The sequence below is a fragment of the Neovison vison genome, chromosome X, assembly GCF_020171115.1.
Source record: "Neovison vison isolate M4711 chromosome X, ASM_NN_V1, whole genome shotgun sequence".
NCBI lineage: Eukaryota > Metazoa > Chordata > Mammalia > Carnivora > Mustelidae > Neogale > Neogale vison.
Window position 1 is genome coordinate 128,562,119 of NC_058105.1, and position 15,421 is coordinate 128,577,539.

Below are 15,421 nucleotides of genomic sequence, written 5' to 3' on the forward strand. Positions count from 1 at the left end.
ACTTTGTTCATGGAAGTGAACCTTCATTCATGGGAGCTATAAGACTTGTCCTAGCCTTTGCTTTGCAGACCTGTGATCCTGCTTAGTCACATCCTGCTAGGAAATACCAGTGGGTCCCAGATCATGTGAATGATAGCTGGAGGGCAGGGTTGCTCATCTGTTGAGGTGGTTGTTTTCAAAGGAGTGCCTGCGGAAATCTTCCTTTACCTTGCTTATCTTTGTGCCATGCCCTACAAGAGTCTCTGCTCAGACCACGGGATGCCTTTTTCAGAATCACAGCAAGTTCTTTAAAGTCACTGGATTCTCCTTGAAAAGATGCTGGGTGATCATTCAATGACAGTTTGGTTCACATGATTTTCGTACAACTTGGAAAAACCTATAAACCCAATTGATAGAAATGAATATTACCCAAATTGCCCTGAAAAGTGTCCATTTCTACTTTGTCTGAATTACCTCAATTGTGAAATGCAGAAAGGTGGATAGAGTTTGTACTGGAGCTCAGCCTTTGCCAAGCTCTGTCCTGAATGCTGCTTTATTTTTGAGTTTCCATGAGCCTTGGTTGGGATCGAGCCATCTGCTGCAGGAATACTGTCACTGCCAGGGTTGAAGGACATCTCCTAGAATAGTTTGCTCAAAGTTTGCTTGAGTCACTGGGATTTTAAGTCCGTGCAACATTTCATTTGCGCCTAAGGATAGCAGGTGTATGGAAGTGACTACTGTTGATGGCCTGCAGTTCACTTCAAGTAAAATCAAAATTAGTTTACCCTTTCCTGTTCTTTTTGGTCTTTGGCAAATGTATTTTTTTAGCCATAGTTTAAGATGATTTCTTTTTCTTTTGGTTTTGGTTTGGTTTGGTTTTCTGCCCACCCCCCCCCATGGATTCTTTGTTTTTTGTTGTTGTTGTTTGTTTGTTTTTTTGTTTTTTTTAAAGATTGTATTTATTTATTTGATGGAGAAATCACAAGTAGGCAGAGAGGCAGGCAGAGAGAGGAAAGGGAAGCAGGCTCCCCGCTGAGCAGAGAACCCGATGTAGGGCTCGATCCCAGGACCCTAGGATCATGACCTGAGCCGAAGGTAAAGGCTCAACCCACTGAGCCACCCAGGCACCCCTTTTTGTGGATTCTTAAAATCTATTTATTATATCCATGCTGAAGCATGCCCCAGGAAGGTGGTTCTCTTCATTGCATATTTTGATCAAGTTATATGTTACCCGAACCCACATGTGCTTCGTAACATGTTTGGAACGTTTTTGAAAATATTTTTCCATTTTCTACAATCATAACCTTCTTGACAGGCTTTAGATTTTGGAAGCAGATCCTGAAGCGTTAGTGAACAGAATACAGATGAAATGTATGGGATTCTCAGGGACATGGCTTGCCTACATATTTTTCTATTGGGGGAAAAAAGACACAAGCTAGCATTAATCAAACCATGTCTTTAGACCTCTGAGTGGTTCTGATACATGTTCCTCTTTTACTTTTCATTGGAAATGTACTCAAACTACCATCTGCAAAAATATATCCATTTTGGTTAGTTTTTAGAAGGAGTTTTATTTTATTGGGTTGATGTGTTTTATTGACCTTGACAGAGTATAAACTAAAAAGTTGTTCTCAATGATAAAAACACAAAAGAATTGGAAAACATCTCCTGTTAAATGTGAAACTGTGGTTTCAAATAAGGTGATGAAATTATTTTAGTCAAAACTACTGTTAACCAGGTGTGCCTCGGGGGCTCAGTCAGTTGCCCGCCCTGCTATTGGCTTCCATCCAGGTCGTGATCTCATTGGTTCAAGGTCTATGTTGGGTTTCACATGGAGCCTACTTAAGAAAAAGAAGTGAAAAAAAAAAAAGAAAAAGCAACAACCCAAAACTAATATTTAACAAAAATATTGATGCTGGTCAATATTTTTCCTGCAGGTAGAGATTTTCATTCTATTTGGGAAAAACACATTCGTTAAAATATTCCTCTGGTTGAAATATATTACTCTTTTTAAATTACATGGATATTTGCCCTATATATTCCTAGTTCCATGGTAACAAAATCATCTTAATAATCAGGAAAGAAACACAGCTTGTATTGTTTTTTGTTTGGAGAAAATAAGCTGTTATCTATATTCATATATGTATATGTGCATTTTTTTTTCTTTGATTCCATTTCATCTCTTGTCTGGAAATAGAATGAGTGACATTTACAGCTTTGTTATTGTGAAGCAATTATTACATCTTTCCTTTAGGCTGTGTGAAGTTATTCTCACCAATTCATTCAATTACTATTGAATTTTCAAATAACATAAAGCATATATATGCATGTCACTTTAAAGATAGATACATGGAGAAAAAATAGAAGATGCACATTGGTAGAAAGATAAATATCTTTTTTTTTTTTTAAGATTCTATTTATTTATTTGACAGAGAGATCATAAGTAGGCAGAGAGGCAGAGAGAGAGAGGAGGAAGCAGGCTCCCTGCTGAGCAGAGAGCCCGATGCGGGACTTGATCCCAGGATCCTGGGATTATGACCTGAGCTGAAGGCAGAGGCTTAACCCACTGAGCCACCCAGGTGCCCCAAAAGATAAGTATCTTTTACACAAAATTTCAGTCCCTCCACTGATCAGGGGAGATGGTCACATAAAAGTTACCCAAGTGTGGTTCTCAGCTCTCAGGAAGGTCTCACCATTAAACAGTGGTATTTAAAAGAAGAAACAAGTGGAATGCTCATTATTGTGGTTTTGAAGTATTGAACGAAAGGACCAATTCACAAAACAATTATGAGACACGCACAGACTCTAGATTAAACACAAGCCAGCTTGAGTCTAGCTCAGATTTCTCACCATCGCAGATCGTGACTTTCTGTGACATGATGCAGGCAATAGATGGTAGATAGGATATGCAGATTAGTTGGTATATTAGAAAGTATATGAGTAAAGACAGCAAGATCAGGAGGGATGGGCATAGTAGGTACTCCGTACCACTCAACTCTACACCCAACAATTGTGAGCCCAGTAAAGGTTATGCTGTACATATTTTAACACATTAGAAATCGGAGAGAAGAGTAGAGCACATGCAAAAGAATACTGCTTCCGTAGTCTGGTCTCAGACTAACGTCTCTACTTCCTCCCAACAACGCTTTAAAGCAAGACTTGGAAAAAAAAAAAAAAAAAGTTTCCAAGTTTCATTAGAGTATTCCAGAGCAAAGCTCAAGAGTATATACAAACACAGTCTGACCCGAAAAAGGGACATTTGCAAAGACTGGTCTCTAAGGAGATCTTATTGACCTGCAAACCAATGCAAACATGTGACCCATGGGGAGGAAGAAAACTTCAGTAAAGAGAAGTGCACCAAGAAGTTACATAGATGATAGAATTCTGAGACGGGGCCTTAAACTGTTCTGTATAAATATACCCCTTCAACTTATGGTGCCAGCCTCAGAGAGAAGGTCAAGGAAAACGTGAAAGCAAAATTAATCTTCTAGAGCCAAAAGATGCAGTCTCTCAGATAAGGGTACTATCAGAAGGAATAAACAGCAGATGGATATTACAGAAGAAAAACGAAATTTTAAAAAGTATGCAAAATGAAATATCCAGATTAGGATGGCTGGTGCAAAAGGAAACAGGGATCCGCTGACCTTTGACACAATAGCAAACGGAATGACGTGCTTCTCACTGGATTTCCTGGGGGAAATCCATAAATCATGCCATTTGTTCCCCAAATTTAATGAAGAGTGTACATCTGTTTTAAAAAAAAATAGTCCAATGAGTATGGCGTGGGAGAAACCTGAGAGAAATAAAAGCAAGATGCGTTATAATCCAACAACCATAAGGTAGTAATCCAGATGCTTTCAGAGAGAGCCACTGGAAACCCCCCTTACTTATGGAGGAGCCGACATAAGGCTGACAGTGTCTTTCTCATCAGAAACAGTGCAAGCCAGGACACAGCCGAGGGCCATCTTTCAAGAACTAAACATCTCATTCATCCTAGAATTCTTCACAGAGTGAAAACACCTTTGAAAATCAAATGGAAATACAGACTTGTTCGGATGCCCCGGTTGAAGAAGCCATTAGCAGCAGACCGACAGAGTAAGAACGGAGAAGCCTTCTCATCAGCAGCAGCCCAGTTCTGCGTCTTGGGAATCCGGACCTGCTCGCAGAAGTGACGCATGCTGGAAGTGATGCCCGTGATACGGTTAAGTGTAAAGGGACATGCACAGAGGTGGAAAATAGAGCATAAGGTTCTTCCCTGTGGCAGGGTGTAGGAACACACACCACGGGGCTGGGATAACTCATATAGGTATAACAGTAACACTAAGCAGAATTCTGAAGAAAGAAAAAGTTAACTGATAATGAAGAGAGAAAAGATCTGAAAGAAAGGGGAAAATAGAAAGCCAACAACAGTTGAGACAGAGAAAACATACAAAATGCAGAGAAGTTGACATTTAAAACCTGCACATCAGTCATCAAATAGAAATGACCTAATGCCTCAGGTTTAACGCTAAGCTGCCTACAAAAAACACTTAAAAAATATAGTGAGGTTAAAATAATCCACAGGAGAAGGGATGTACTAGAAATACCAACTCACCGACGGCTAGAGTGTCCTGATTTACGGCAGAATGAGCTCGGTCTGGAGCAAGGGCTGAAGAACGAGGTAAAGACCATTGGTTAAGTCGGGCGTGTTGCTAACTTGGAGAGAACAGAACCATCCTAAGGGCTCAGGATATCATGCACAGCTCCAAAATACACAAAGCCAAAAATAATATGAAAGCAAGAATTAACACGTTCATAATTGTAGTCCGTTCAAAATATCTCTTCCTTTTTTAATAAAACAAAGGCACAGAAAATCCATAAGAATGAAGACCAGAAGAAGACTTTTGACATTTATAGAACATTCAACATCAGACTCTTATATTTTTTTTGTGTGCACACTGGACGTTGATTCAGATACAGGCTCTATGGGTCAGCAGTCAAGTCTCAGTAGATTTAAGATGGTTTAAATCCTGCATGCTCTGTGGTGACAATGGGATTAAATGAGCGACGGATGACTGTATCTGAATATTCCAAGTATTTGGAAAGTAAGCAGTGGGCTTCTCAATGATACGAGTATCAGTAAGGAAATTGAAGAGAAATTGGAGCATTGTTTAATAAAAAAATAAGCATAATGTATCAGAAGGTGGTGGGTATGTTTGTGACCTAGAATGTCAGTGGTCACATGAGTGTTACCAACAACGTAGGTTGGTAACATAGGTACCAACTCATGTCCAAACCCATCACAGTCTAGATGTTCATCATGCCCAGTTTTATCTACTTATGATACCTCAGTAAAGCTAGAAAATAAATTTTCCGTTCCACAATGACAAAAAGATGTAGGTTGCAACTCAAGTATTTTTAGGAATATTTATATGAGAGAGACTTACTACTAAGGTAATAATACCTTATGTCAATGTCTTCATTCTCCACTTGAAGAATCTAGAAAAATCAACCAAGCATATGTAGGAGAAGGCGAATGGTAATAAAACAGAAGCCATGATCCAGAAAAAGATTAAACCATAGAACATATCATATTAGTGAAACCAAAGATGGCTATTTGAGGACAGCAATACTTATATTAAACCTTTAACCCAACTGTTAGCCCAACTCCAATCACTTTACCAATATCTGAAATGAAAGAGATATGATCCCTTCAGATCTGAAGGCATTAAAAGGTTGATTAAAAGGAAAATTAAAAACAAGTATAAGAGAAAAGATTCTGTCCTGTAGATTAAATGTACACATTTCCCGAAAGCCGCAAAGTTCACTCGGGCGGTCATAGCCACATACTTATTGAATAAATTGATTTTGTGTTTAAAAGCCTTTCTGCCAAGAAATCAACAGGTTCAGTGGTTTCACTGGGTGAACTGTTCTAGCCATTTAAAAGATTAAAAAAATACTAATTCTACACACGTTGTTTCAGGAACTGAGAGAGGAGGGAACGTTTACGATCTATTCAATGCAGTTGGACATACCCTGATCTCAAAGAGAGACCAACACACAGCTCAACCAGAGAAGAAGGAGCTACAGAAAAATACCCCTTTTCATAAATGCAGAATTATTTAAAAATAATAACCAAAGGAATCCAGTACCATTTCTATGTCAACAATATGTGTACATGTGCTATTTCACCGTGGCAGACCATGTCTACAGACCCATACTTAACACCATATTTCATGGTGAAAGACTGAATTTTCTCAGATAAGGACATAAAGTGGTTCACAACTTTTTTTTTTTTTTTTAGTATTCTTTTATTATTCTTTAAGTATCTGTAGTATTTTTAGGGATATCATCACTCTGAGTAATCTCTATTGTCTTAATGTCTTTAGTAACTATTATTAGATGTTTAGCAATTTTATTAATTATCCTCTGAGAACCAGCTGGGGGTTTGCTTTCTCTAGCTTGGGTTTGTTTTTATTTGGTTGAATTCTACTTTGGTCTTTATTCTTTCTTTCCTTGGTTTACTTTCTTTTCTTATTTCTTATTAAGTTGTTAAAATTTTGATTCCAGTGTAATTAAGATGCAGTGTTACGTAAGACTCAGGCATGCACTATAGTGGTTCACCATTCTCATCCGTCACCCAGTGCTCATCACAAGGGCCCTCCTTCCTCCCCATTAACCGTTCAGCCCATCTCTCCATCTGCCCTCTGGTGACCATCAGTCGGCTCCCTAGCGTGAAGAGTCTGGGGACACCTGGGTGGCTCAGTTGGTTAAGCATCAGCTCAGTTGGTTAAGCATCAGCTCAGGTGTTGATACCCGGTCGTGAGTTCAAGCCCTACACTGGGCTCCACACTGGGCATGGAGCCTACTACCACTACTTCTAAAAAAAAAAAAAAGTCTTTCTTGGTCTGCCTCTCTCTCTTTTTATTTTGCTTCTTGAAATCTGTGTATGAGTAGAATCACATGGTATTTGTCTTTCTCTGACTTATTTAACTTAGTCTTACACTTTCTAGCTCCAACCGTGTTGGTTACGAATGGGAAGGCTTCATTCTTTTTTACGGCTGAATAATATCGCATGGTGTGTATGCATACACACACATATATATATATACACACACATATGTATTTCATGAATTTATACACACACACACGCCACATACCTTCTTCATTCATTCATCTCTCAACAGACACTTGGGCTACTCCCATAATTTGGCTATTGTTGGTAAGACTGCTGTAGACTCAGGGGTACCTATATAGATCCTTTCAAACTGGTGTTTTCATAGTCTTTGGGTAAATACAATGACTGCATCATAGGGTAGTTGTCTTTCTACCTTTTGAGGAACCTCCACATTGTTTCCCACAGTGACTGCACCAGCTTGCATTCCCACCAACAGTTCAAGAGGATTCCCCTTTCTCCACACCCTCCCCAACACATGTCGCTTCTCCTCTATTTCTTCTTTCTAAGTTGGAAGCTGAGGTCCTTGGTTTTTTGCTTTCTAATACGGGGATGTGGTGCCACATAATTTCCATTGATAAGTGCTATTGATCAATCTCTTCCATTTGCCTAAGCTCTGCTCCCGCTGGTACTCCGTTCCCCATGAATACTACTCTTTTGATCTTATTTCTTTGACCCACAGGCTGTTTGGGATCTTGTTCTTAAATGCTTTTGGATTTTTCCAGATAGGTTTCTGTTCATGATTTCAGAATTCTTCTATATGGGTCAGACAACACCCTACTTACAACTTGGGTACTTAGGGCCCAGGATATGGTTATGGCTTCCCTTGGAAGATGTTCTTGAGAATGAAATGTAGATTCTGCTACTGTGGGTCAGCCTCTCTCTGAAGACGTGCCAGGTCTCAGGGGGTGCGTTGTGTGCCTCCTGCCATTTTGTTTTCTTTAAGTCTTTCCTGATCTTCTGTTTACTTCTATCACTTATTGATAGAGGAGTAGTAAAATCTCCATTATACCTGTGGATTTGTCTGTTCTCCTTAAAATCTGTTCAGGTCCTTCTTTGGACCTGTCATGGGTTGTGACACTGTGTGAGTTTACAGATTTTGAGGATTGTTATATCCAGTTGAGGAAAGGACCCTTATGTCACTATGAAATGACCCTCTCTGTCCCTGCTAATATTCTTTGCTCTAAAACTTACTTTGATACTAATTTATCTATTATGTATTTCTTTTGATTAATCAGGGTTATCCTTTTCCTTTCTGTTAGTCTATTTGAGCTTTTATATGTCACATGTTCTTTTAGGAATCATATAATTGAGTCATGCTTTTTTTTTTTTTTAAATCCTGTATCTGCCTTTTTAAAAAGATTTTATTTATTTATTCATGAGAGACAAGAGGGAGGCAGAGGGAGAAGCAGGCTTCCCATGAAGCAGGGAGCCCATAATGTAGGACTTGATCCCAAAGTCACATGCTTAACTAATTGAGCCACCCAGGCAGTTAATATCTGCCTTTTTTGTTGGGTATTTTGGCCACTTGCATTTAATGGGATTATTCACATGGTTGAATTCAAACCTACTTTTTTGGGGTGCCTTTGGCTCAGGTCATGATCCCAGGGACTCCTTGCCCAGTGGTGAGTCTGCTTCTCCCTCTGTCTCTCACTCTGTTCATGCTCTCATTCTTTCTTTCTCTCTCTCAACTAAATGAAATTAAAAAAAAAAAAAAAAAGAAAGAAAGAAAGAAAAGAAACCTACATTTTTGAGGTGGTACCATACCATTCCCGTGTCCTCGAAGAGATGACAATGGTATCTCGCATTTCTGTGCTGTTTTGATTGCTGCTATAAATTTTACTTCTGCATATGACAAATCCCACAATACGCTGTTCTCCGTGCTTTCAGATGTGTCTATTATCACCGAAGGACATTGGAGTGGTGAGGAAAATGTTTTGAGTTCCTCCCAGTTGTGAGTTTCGCGACTCTTCATTCCTTTGTGTAGTTGAGAATTCCTTAGTATACTGTCTGTTCCAAGCATGCCCTTTCTCTTTTCTTAACTTGGCAAGGGTGGTGATGACGAATGTTTTGACTTTTGTGAGTCTGGCAAAGTCTTCACAAAGCCTCTTACCTTCATTTATTTCAGGCATTGTATTTTACGTTTCTATAATTTACTTTTTTTTTTTTTTTTTTAATATCTACTGACTTTTTGGCTCAGGTTTTCTTTTTTCTTCAGTTTGTTAGAAGAGTATCATAGCATGCTGGAGAATTGTTGTGTGTCTTCCTTGGAAACTTTGTCAGACATTTCCGTATCCGTGTGGCTGTCTCATGATTATGTTTTCTCACTCAGGCTGTGATGGTCCAGGGTATCACAAGATGAACGTGTTTCTGATTGTTTCATGGACACATCATGTACTTGGAGAGTCTGGATCCTTTGTCAGTGGTAGTCATGCTGTGTAGAAGAAGCGTGTAGATTCCTGCTCACATTTGTAATCCTACTTTTGTAATTCACTCACTGTCAACCTGGTCATTGTTGCGCGCGACCCATTGGCTACTCAAAAACACCGTATACCATTCCACACTGTAAACCAGCTTCCCAGCACGCTTCTGTATTTAAAACCAAAACCAGTGTCTTGCATAGAACTAACTTACCCAAGAAAAATAAAGCCCCTCCTTCTGTCTACTTATAACAAGTTTAAGCAAGAAAAACAAAAGTCCTTCCATCTCATCTCTGTAATCCCACTCTGATGTCTTCCCACTGTGTTTCCTACCTCGCAGCTTGCCTTCCTGCTTAACAAAGTGTATTGAGCGTCTGAGCCTGTACATTTACATCCGCTGTGTAGACCACAGTGCATTCAAAGCAGGAATACGCCGTGCCTATGTTTGACCATCCCCACACACCTCTGCCCTTGGGACATCTCCACGGCCTTGCCCATGCTGACTCAAGGAAATAGATGACTCATAGCTGCCTTCCCAGTTGGATGGGGGAACAGAGTTTCTAGGCACCTCCGTCTGGCTAGTTAGGATTGGGTTCAGGACTGCCCTGGAGAGAGAGGGTGTAATTTGCAAGTGAAATCTTTGGACAGAACGAGTGCTTTGCAGACAGACGTGGGAGAAGAACATCGAATTTAGAGATCATCGTAGGAAATGTTGATCATGGCCGACACCTGTCGTATCGTAGAAGGGTTGCCCATTGAACAACAAAAGGTAACAGGTCAATTTCCTCTTACCCACAGAACTCTGGTTTATGTGGGGATTATCACATATTTAGGAAAGATTGTTGGTCAGATCCCAAATTCTCCAAACCATAAAAATACCTTCCCTCTCTTTCTGTCCCATCCATAAAGAATGTGGGGCAATACGTTAAGTATCACCGTCTTGGTCAGGCTGACATCACACATCCCGCCACGGAAAGACCAACTTTTTACACACATATCCTGATGATCACTGGGGAGAGGGGGCTCTTACCACTTCTGACAGTTCCCAAAGGACTGTCATCCACAGATTTCTCTTGATAATCTGAGTCTAATTATGTCCACTATTCTGATAAATCCATTTTTCTTTCATATTATATTATAAAAATGTCAAAGGGAAAGAAAAACAGGCCGGAAGCGTGCGTGTGATATTCAAATCATGTCACTGCAGTGTTGTTGAAGTCTTTCCCTTTAGAAATAATTACTTTACAAAGAAAGCCTCAAGGGCCCTTTATTTTTCCATCATAAAGCAAAACATGGATTTCATGAAAGGAGCCTGAAGGAGGCTTTCGGCACCATAATTAGCTTTCAAATGGGTTGTTTGAATTCTTTTTTTTTTTTTTTTTTTGACTCATTAAAACCTATTTCAGATTTGATCTATTCTGTTGATCAATACTTTACAATTTTGTGTTGGTTTTTTTTTGTTTGTTTTTTGGTTTTTTTTTTTGGTGACCTAGATTGGAACGGTGCTGTTTTTGTTTCAATTCTCAAAGCATAAAATAACAACAAGATGCATCTTCTAAACATTGAAAATCTGGAGTCTAGAGAGTGTTTCAGGGGGTACAATTTTCCTTGGAATGGGCTGATGATTTCTCAGATGCAAACAGGAGAGAAGTGAAAGAAATCGCATTAATTTGGGGGTGTGTGTGTGTGGGGGGGTGGATACAGCAACAAGATCATTGCAGGGGAAGACTGTGCCTCTAGTTTTTATCCAAGACAGGAGCCGGAGATGTCGTGGGTCCTGTCCCCTGATACAGTGGTGAGGGTCAGTGAAGCTAAATTTTAACGGTTGTCCAACATGCATTTTTAGTTCCTGTTTCTCGTGTTTTTTGCATGACTATGGTAACCGTCATTTCTTCTGTAAAATACCCGTCGTGATTCCATGATTTATATGCCTAGCCAGCTAAGCAGTCATGATAAGAGGCACCCGTCCTGCATTCAGAACGCTCATTACCTCACCCCTTACCCCCCTCTAGGATTCTTGCCTCCCGAAATTCATGCCTATGGAATCCCCTCTCCAGTGCTGAAACCCGCTGTCCTGATTCTAACCAACAGATTGTAGGACAGGTGGCTAGGATCGCTGGCTTCTGCCCTACATGGGAATGATGAGGGCCTCTTTGCAAACCTAAGAGCTCAGCATTTCCGGGAATCTTGTTCCCCCTGCAAGGTTTGTAGGAACAAAGGGCCTTGGAATGTGGCAGCCCCACTGGGAAGCCCAGACGTCAGGGAACTGTGGGCCACCCCTGGGTGTGAGCACGTCTCTTCTTACAAAATTCTGCCTCTGTCAGTCTGTGCATTAGACCGTCTCACGGTGGACCACCTGCGTGGATAGGACACCTCAATGGGCGAAATGAGTAAGGAGATGTGAGAAAATCCATTTTTGGACTTTAGCACATGTCTTTTGGTCATGGAAGATCAATCATTTGAAGAAAACCTGTAAAGACATTAAGGCTTTGTAGAAAATAATGCATTTGCTTTAAGGGCTATATCCAGAAAGTATGCCCATCGGTTAGGAAAGAGACATCATTTCATGCACATATAAAACAGATATCACACTAAAAACAAAACAAACAAATATAAAAACCCCACAAAACCACCCAAACAGATACTGGACTCTACAGAAAACATATTCTTCAGCCTATCATGAGGACTTTCTGGGTCAAGTTGACTTAGAACTTGAGTTAAGGGGGCAGAGGGGGCGTCAGGCTTTGGCAGTGTAAGTCCCTGAATATATAGGAGCCTATTCGGGACAGGTTTTCCTTCCTGGACATGGATATTTCTTTTCAAAGAGGGTCGTGTCAGGGGTTCCCCCAGACCAGTCCCGGGCGGGCTCATGTCCTAGGAAAAATCAGAACTCAGAACTGTGGTTTACGACAGCAGAAAATAGACAACGCAGAAGGAGCAGAGGGCAAGGGGCACGGGGTGAAATCCAGAGGAAATTAAAAGCGGAAAGAGTTCGGGGGTCCCCAGAAAGCAAAGTCATCGCAGGCGCCCGGCTTTTTGCCAGAACTCTGCCCCGATGACACACTTTTGCAGAACTTCCTAGCAGGTGTCACGGGGACAAAGAAATGCTCAAACCTCCGTCCTTAAAGGATTTTTAGGGAACAAAGGGAAGGCAAAAACACGCAGTCGGTTCCAAGCCTGGAAAATGGCTTCCCCACCAGACAGACCATAAATCAGGGGTGACACTCCCAGTGCTGTTTCAATAATAAGCAAGGGCCCGCATTCCTTACGCAAGAGACGTGAGCCCCAGACCCCGTGCAGCCCACACAGGCCCTCAGAGAACGTGCATAGCCCTGCCCCTTGTCCTTGGCTCCTCCTGCTTCGTTATAACGTCTACTTTCGCCTCTGAGAGGAGCACGTGACTCGGCGTGCACTCCCAGGCAGCTGTTCTAAGCAGACCTGCCTGCCTTACGCCCGCCTTTACACTGAGGACAAAGCTCTTGTTTCTGCACATACTCATCTGAACCCTAAGTAAAAGGAAGCCACTCACCCCCCGCCCCCGAGGAGTCACAGCTTTGGAACTTACTCCCCGGGATCTCTGTACCTGCTGCCAATTGTTTCCCCGGTGGAATTCCTGCAGGAAAGAACAGGGTTCGACGCCAGTGGCCGAGAAAGCATTCTTGAGACGGCTTTGCTGCAAAAAGGTGATTTTATTACAGCACAGGGACAGGACCTATGGGCAGAAAGAGCTGCCCAGGGTCAGGAGAAATGCCCGTTCTATCCTTTCAAGTTGGAAGGGGGTTAGGGATAGTGTAAGTCTCTAAGGAATGTTGGAAGCAAGGGGTCCAGGATGCTTCAGGGGGCTAGCTGTCGAGAGACGCTCATTTATTATTGTCTAATAAATTGCACTCTTCAGATGTGTATCAGTGGGCCCTGTGCTTAGGGGATGGAGGCTAAGACTCTCTTGGGGGGTGGAGAAAAAGGAGATTTCTAAAGGAATTTTCATCCATTAGACTTATAGGACCCTGGGGGTTATGCTAGGATTGTCTTTAGCCCTTAGCAACATATCCACATTGAGGCAGCTGAGTCCCTACAGGAAGGTCCCTCTACCTGTTTCACGGCCTTGTCAATGGACTGTCGGTGGTAAGGAAATTGAGTAATCTTTCTTCTGCCTTTGTGTCCTATAACATGACTGTTTCACTTGGTGCAGTGGCTATATGTCACTCCCCAGGAAGGGAACTCACGACACTTTGGTTCCAGAACCTGAAGGGAACCTCCCTGGGTGTTCTCCGTGGACGAGCTGAGTTCCTCCAGGATCAGATTTTGGCAGTGCCTGCACACTAATGTCCATCAGTAGAGGCTCAGTAGACCTTGATGCCCAAACACATTATTGGGGTTGTTCACATAACACCCTCTGTTTTGTTCATACCAAAGTACCAGAAGCCCAGAAGGAAAGCTTGAGTGGAACCCAACCCATATGGAGTGGACAAAGGGTTAGGCATTGGGAAGCACCCTAATTAGTGAAGGACCTGGGAGAATGTAGCTGGGATCCAAGCTCCCCGGGGCAGCCAAGAAGCAACCTCCAAACAGCAGTGTTAGAACCGCTGTGTTCCATCTTGTCTTATCCACCCCAGCCCGGGGGGCCATGGCTCATAACTGTTCTCTCCACCTGTTCATTCACATTCTGATGGGGAAGAACCCAGGGGACTTTCTCCACTTCCAAATGGAATTTTTTTGGGGGGGGGGGCGGAGGGGACATGAAGAAGATTCAATATGTCTCCCTCCCTGCGATGTGAAGAAGATACACAAGGTCGAGAAGGACGTGGAGGGTCATACATGTCATGAAGGGGTCAGCACTTGTTCATGGGGTAGAAGATCTCTGCAGAAGGCTCTGTTTTAGGATTAGGACATAGATCTCCCATCTCCTCACCCACTCAGCAAGCCGTCGACGAACAGGGGGCTGAGGGTCAAGGGATGTAGCAAGTAAGGCTGTACTGCAAAATGTTTCCTTCCCTACATGCCTAACTGAACCCCTTCTGAACTAGTTTGTATGCACATGTCTTCTTCTGAGTCATGATTCTATGACAACAGATTATAGGAGTCATACCAAGAATTAATGAATATTAATTAGAACATCAACAAAATTTCATCGTAAAGTAATTGCCGGTATTTATCACATATGTACGGATTCCGGCCGCCATTCTCAGTGGTGAACGTGTCTGCTCCTTCATTCTGACAAGGCCTTGTTAAACAACGGGTGTTGTGATCCAACCAAATTTAGGATTAAGGAGGCAGAGGCCCGATGGAAGAAGATGTCCAGCTAGCAGGGAGAATGACGGGGGACGGAGTGGGGGTAAGGACTGAGCAAGTGACGACTTCCGTGTTCAGATGATGACCGTGGGTTCATAGGGCATGACAGTCAGTCTCCAAGATGGGTGAGTGTTTCCCTACATCACTGATAGAAGTGAACGATGGCTCGTTGCATCCCATAAAAACAGGATGACCTGTCCATTATGAGTAAAGAGTGTGCTCGGGGGTCCTGATACCCAGATATCAAGACTGACTCTTTGGTCAGGCTACGATGATGGTCAGGTAGACAAGACACATGCCAAGGAGCAGGGTATGATGTCCAGATTCTTGGCCAGGCTGTTCCGTCCTGTCAGCATCCAAAGTATCCATACCCCCGAAGAGTTACACTTAGATACGGGATGATGCTGACTTGGATCGTTTTGAGTTTTGTACGGTCCTTGCCAGGAGTAAATCCAACACAGGTTTCCAGAGTGACTTGTCAGAGTTCAACAGACCATCAGCCCCTCGAACACCAGTTCACCCTAAGACAAAACCAAGTTAAAAAAATAGTAAGCCCGAGACCCAGTGGGAAGTTGGCACAGGGCTCCCAATCCTTCAGGGTGATGGAAAATTGGACTGTTGGCCCAAAGTGAGGCAAAAAGTAATGGGGGTGGTTTCTCTTGGACATGGTCGTATTTTCCCCAGACATGTTACCATGATAGAGATAACCCACAACCTCAAAGTGAAGGGCCATTCCCGGTGGGGAGCTTTGGATGCAGAGCTGTAGGGAAGTGAATCAAGAACGGGTCTTCAAGGAAGA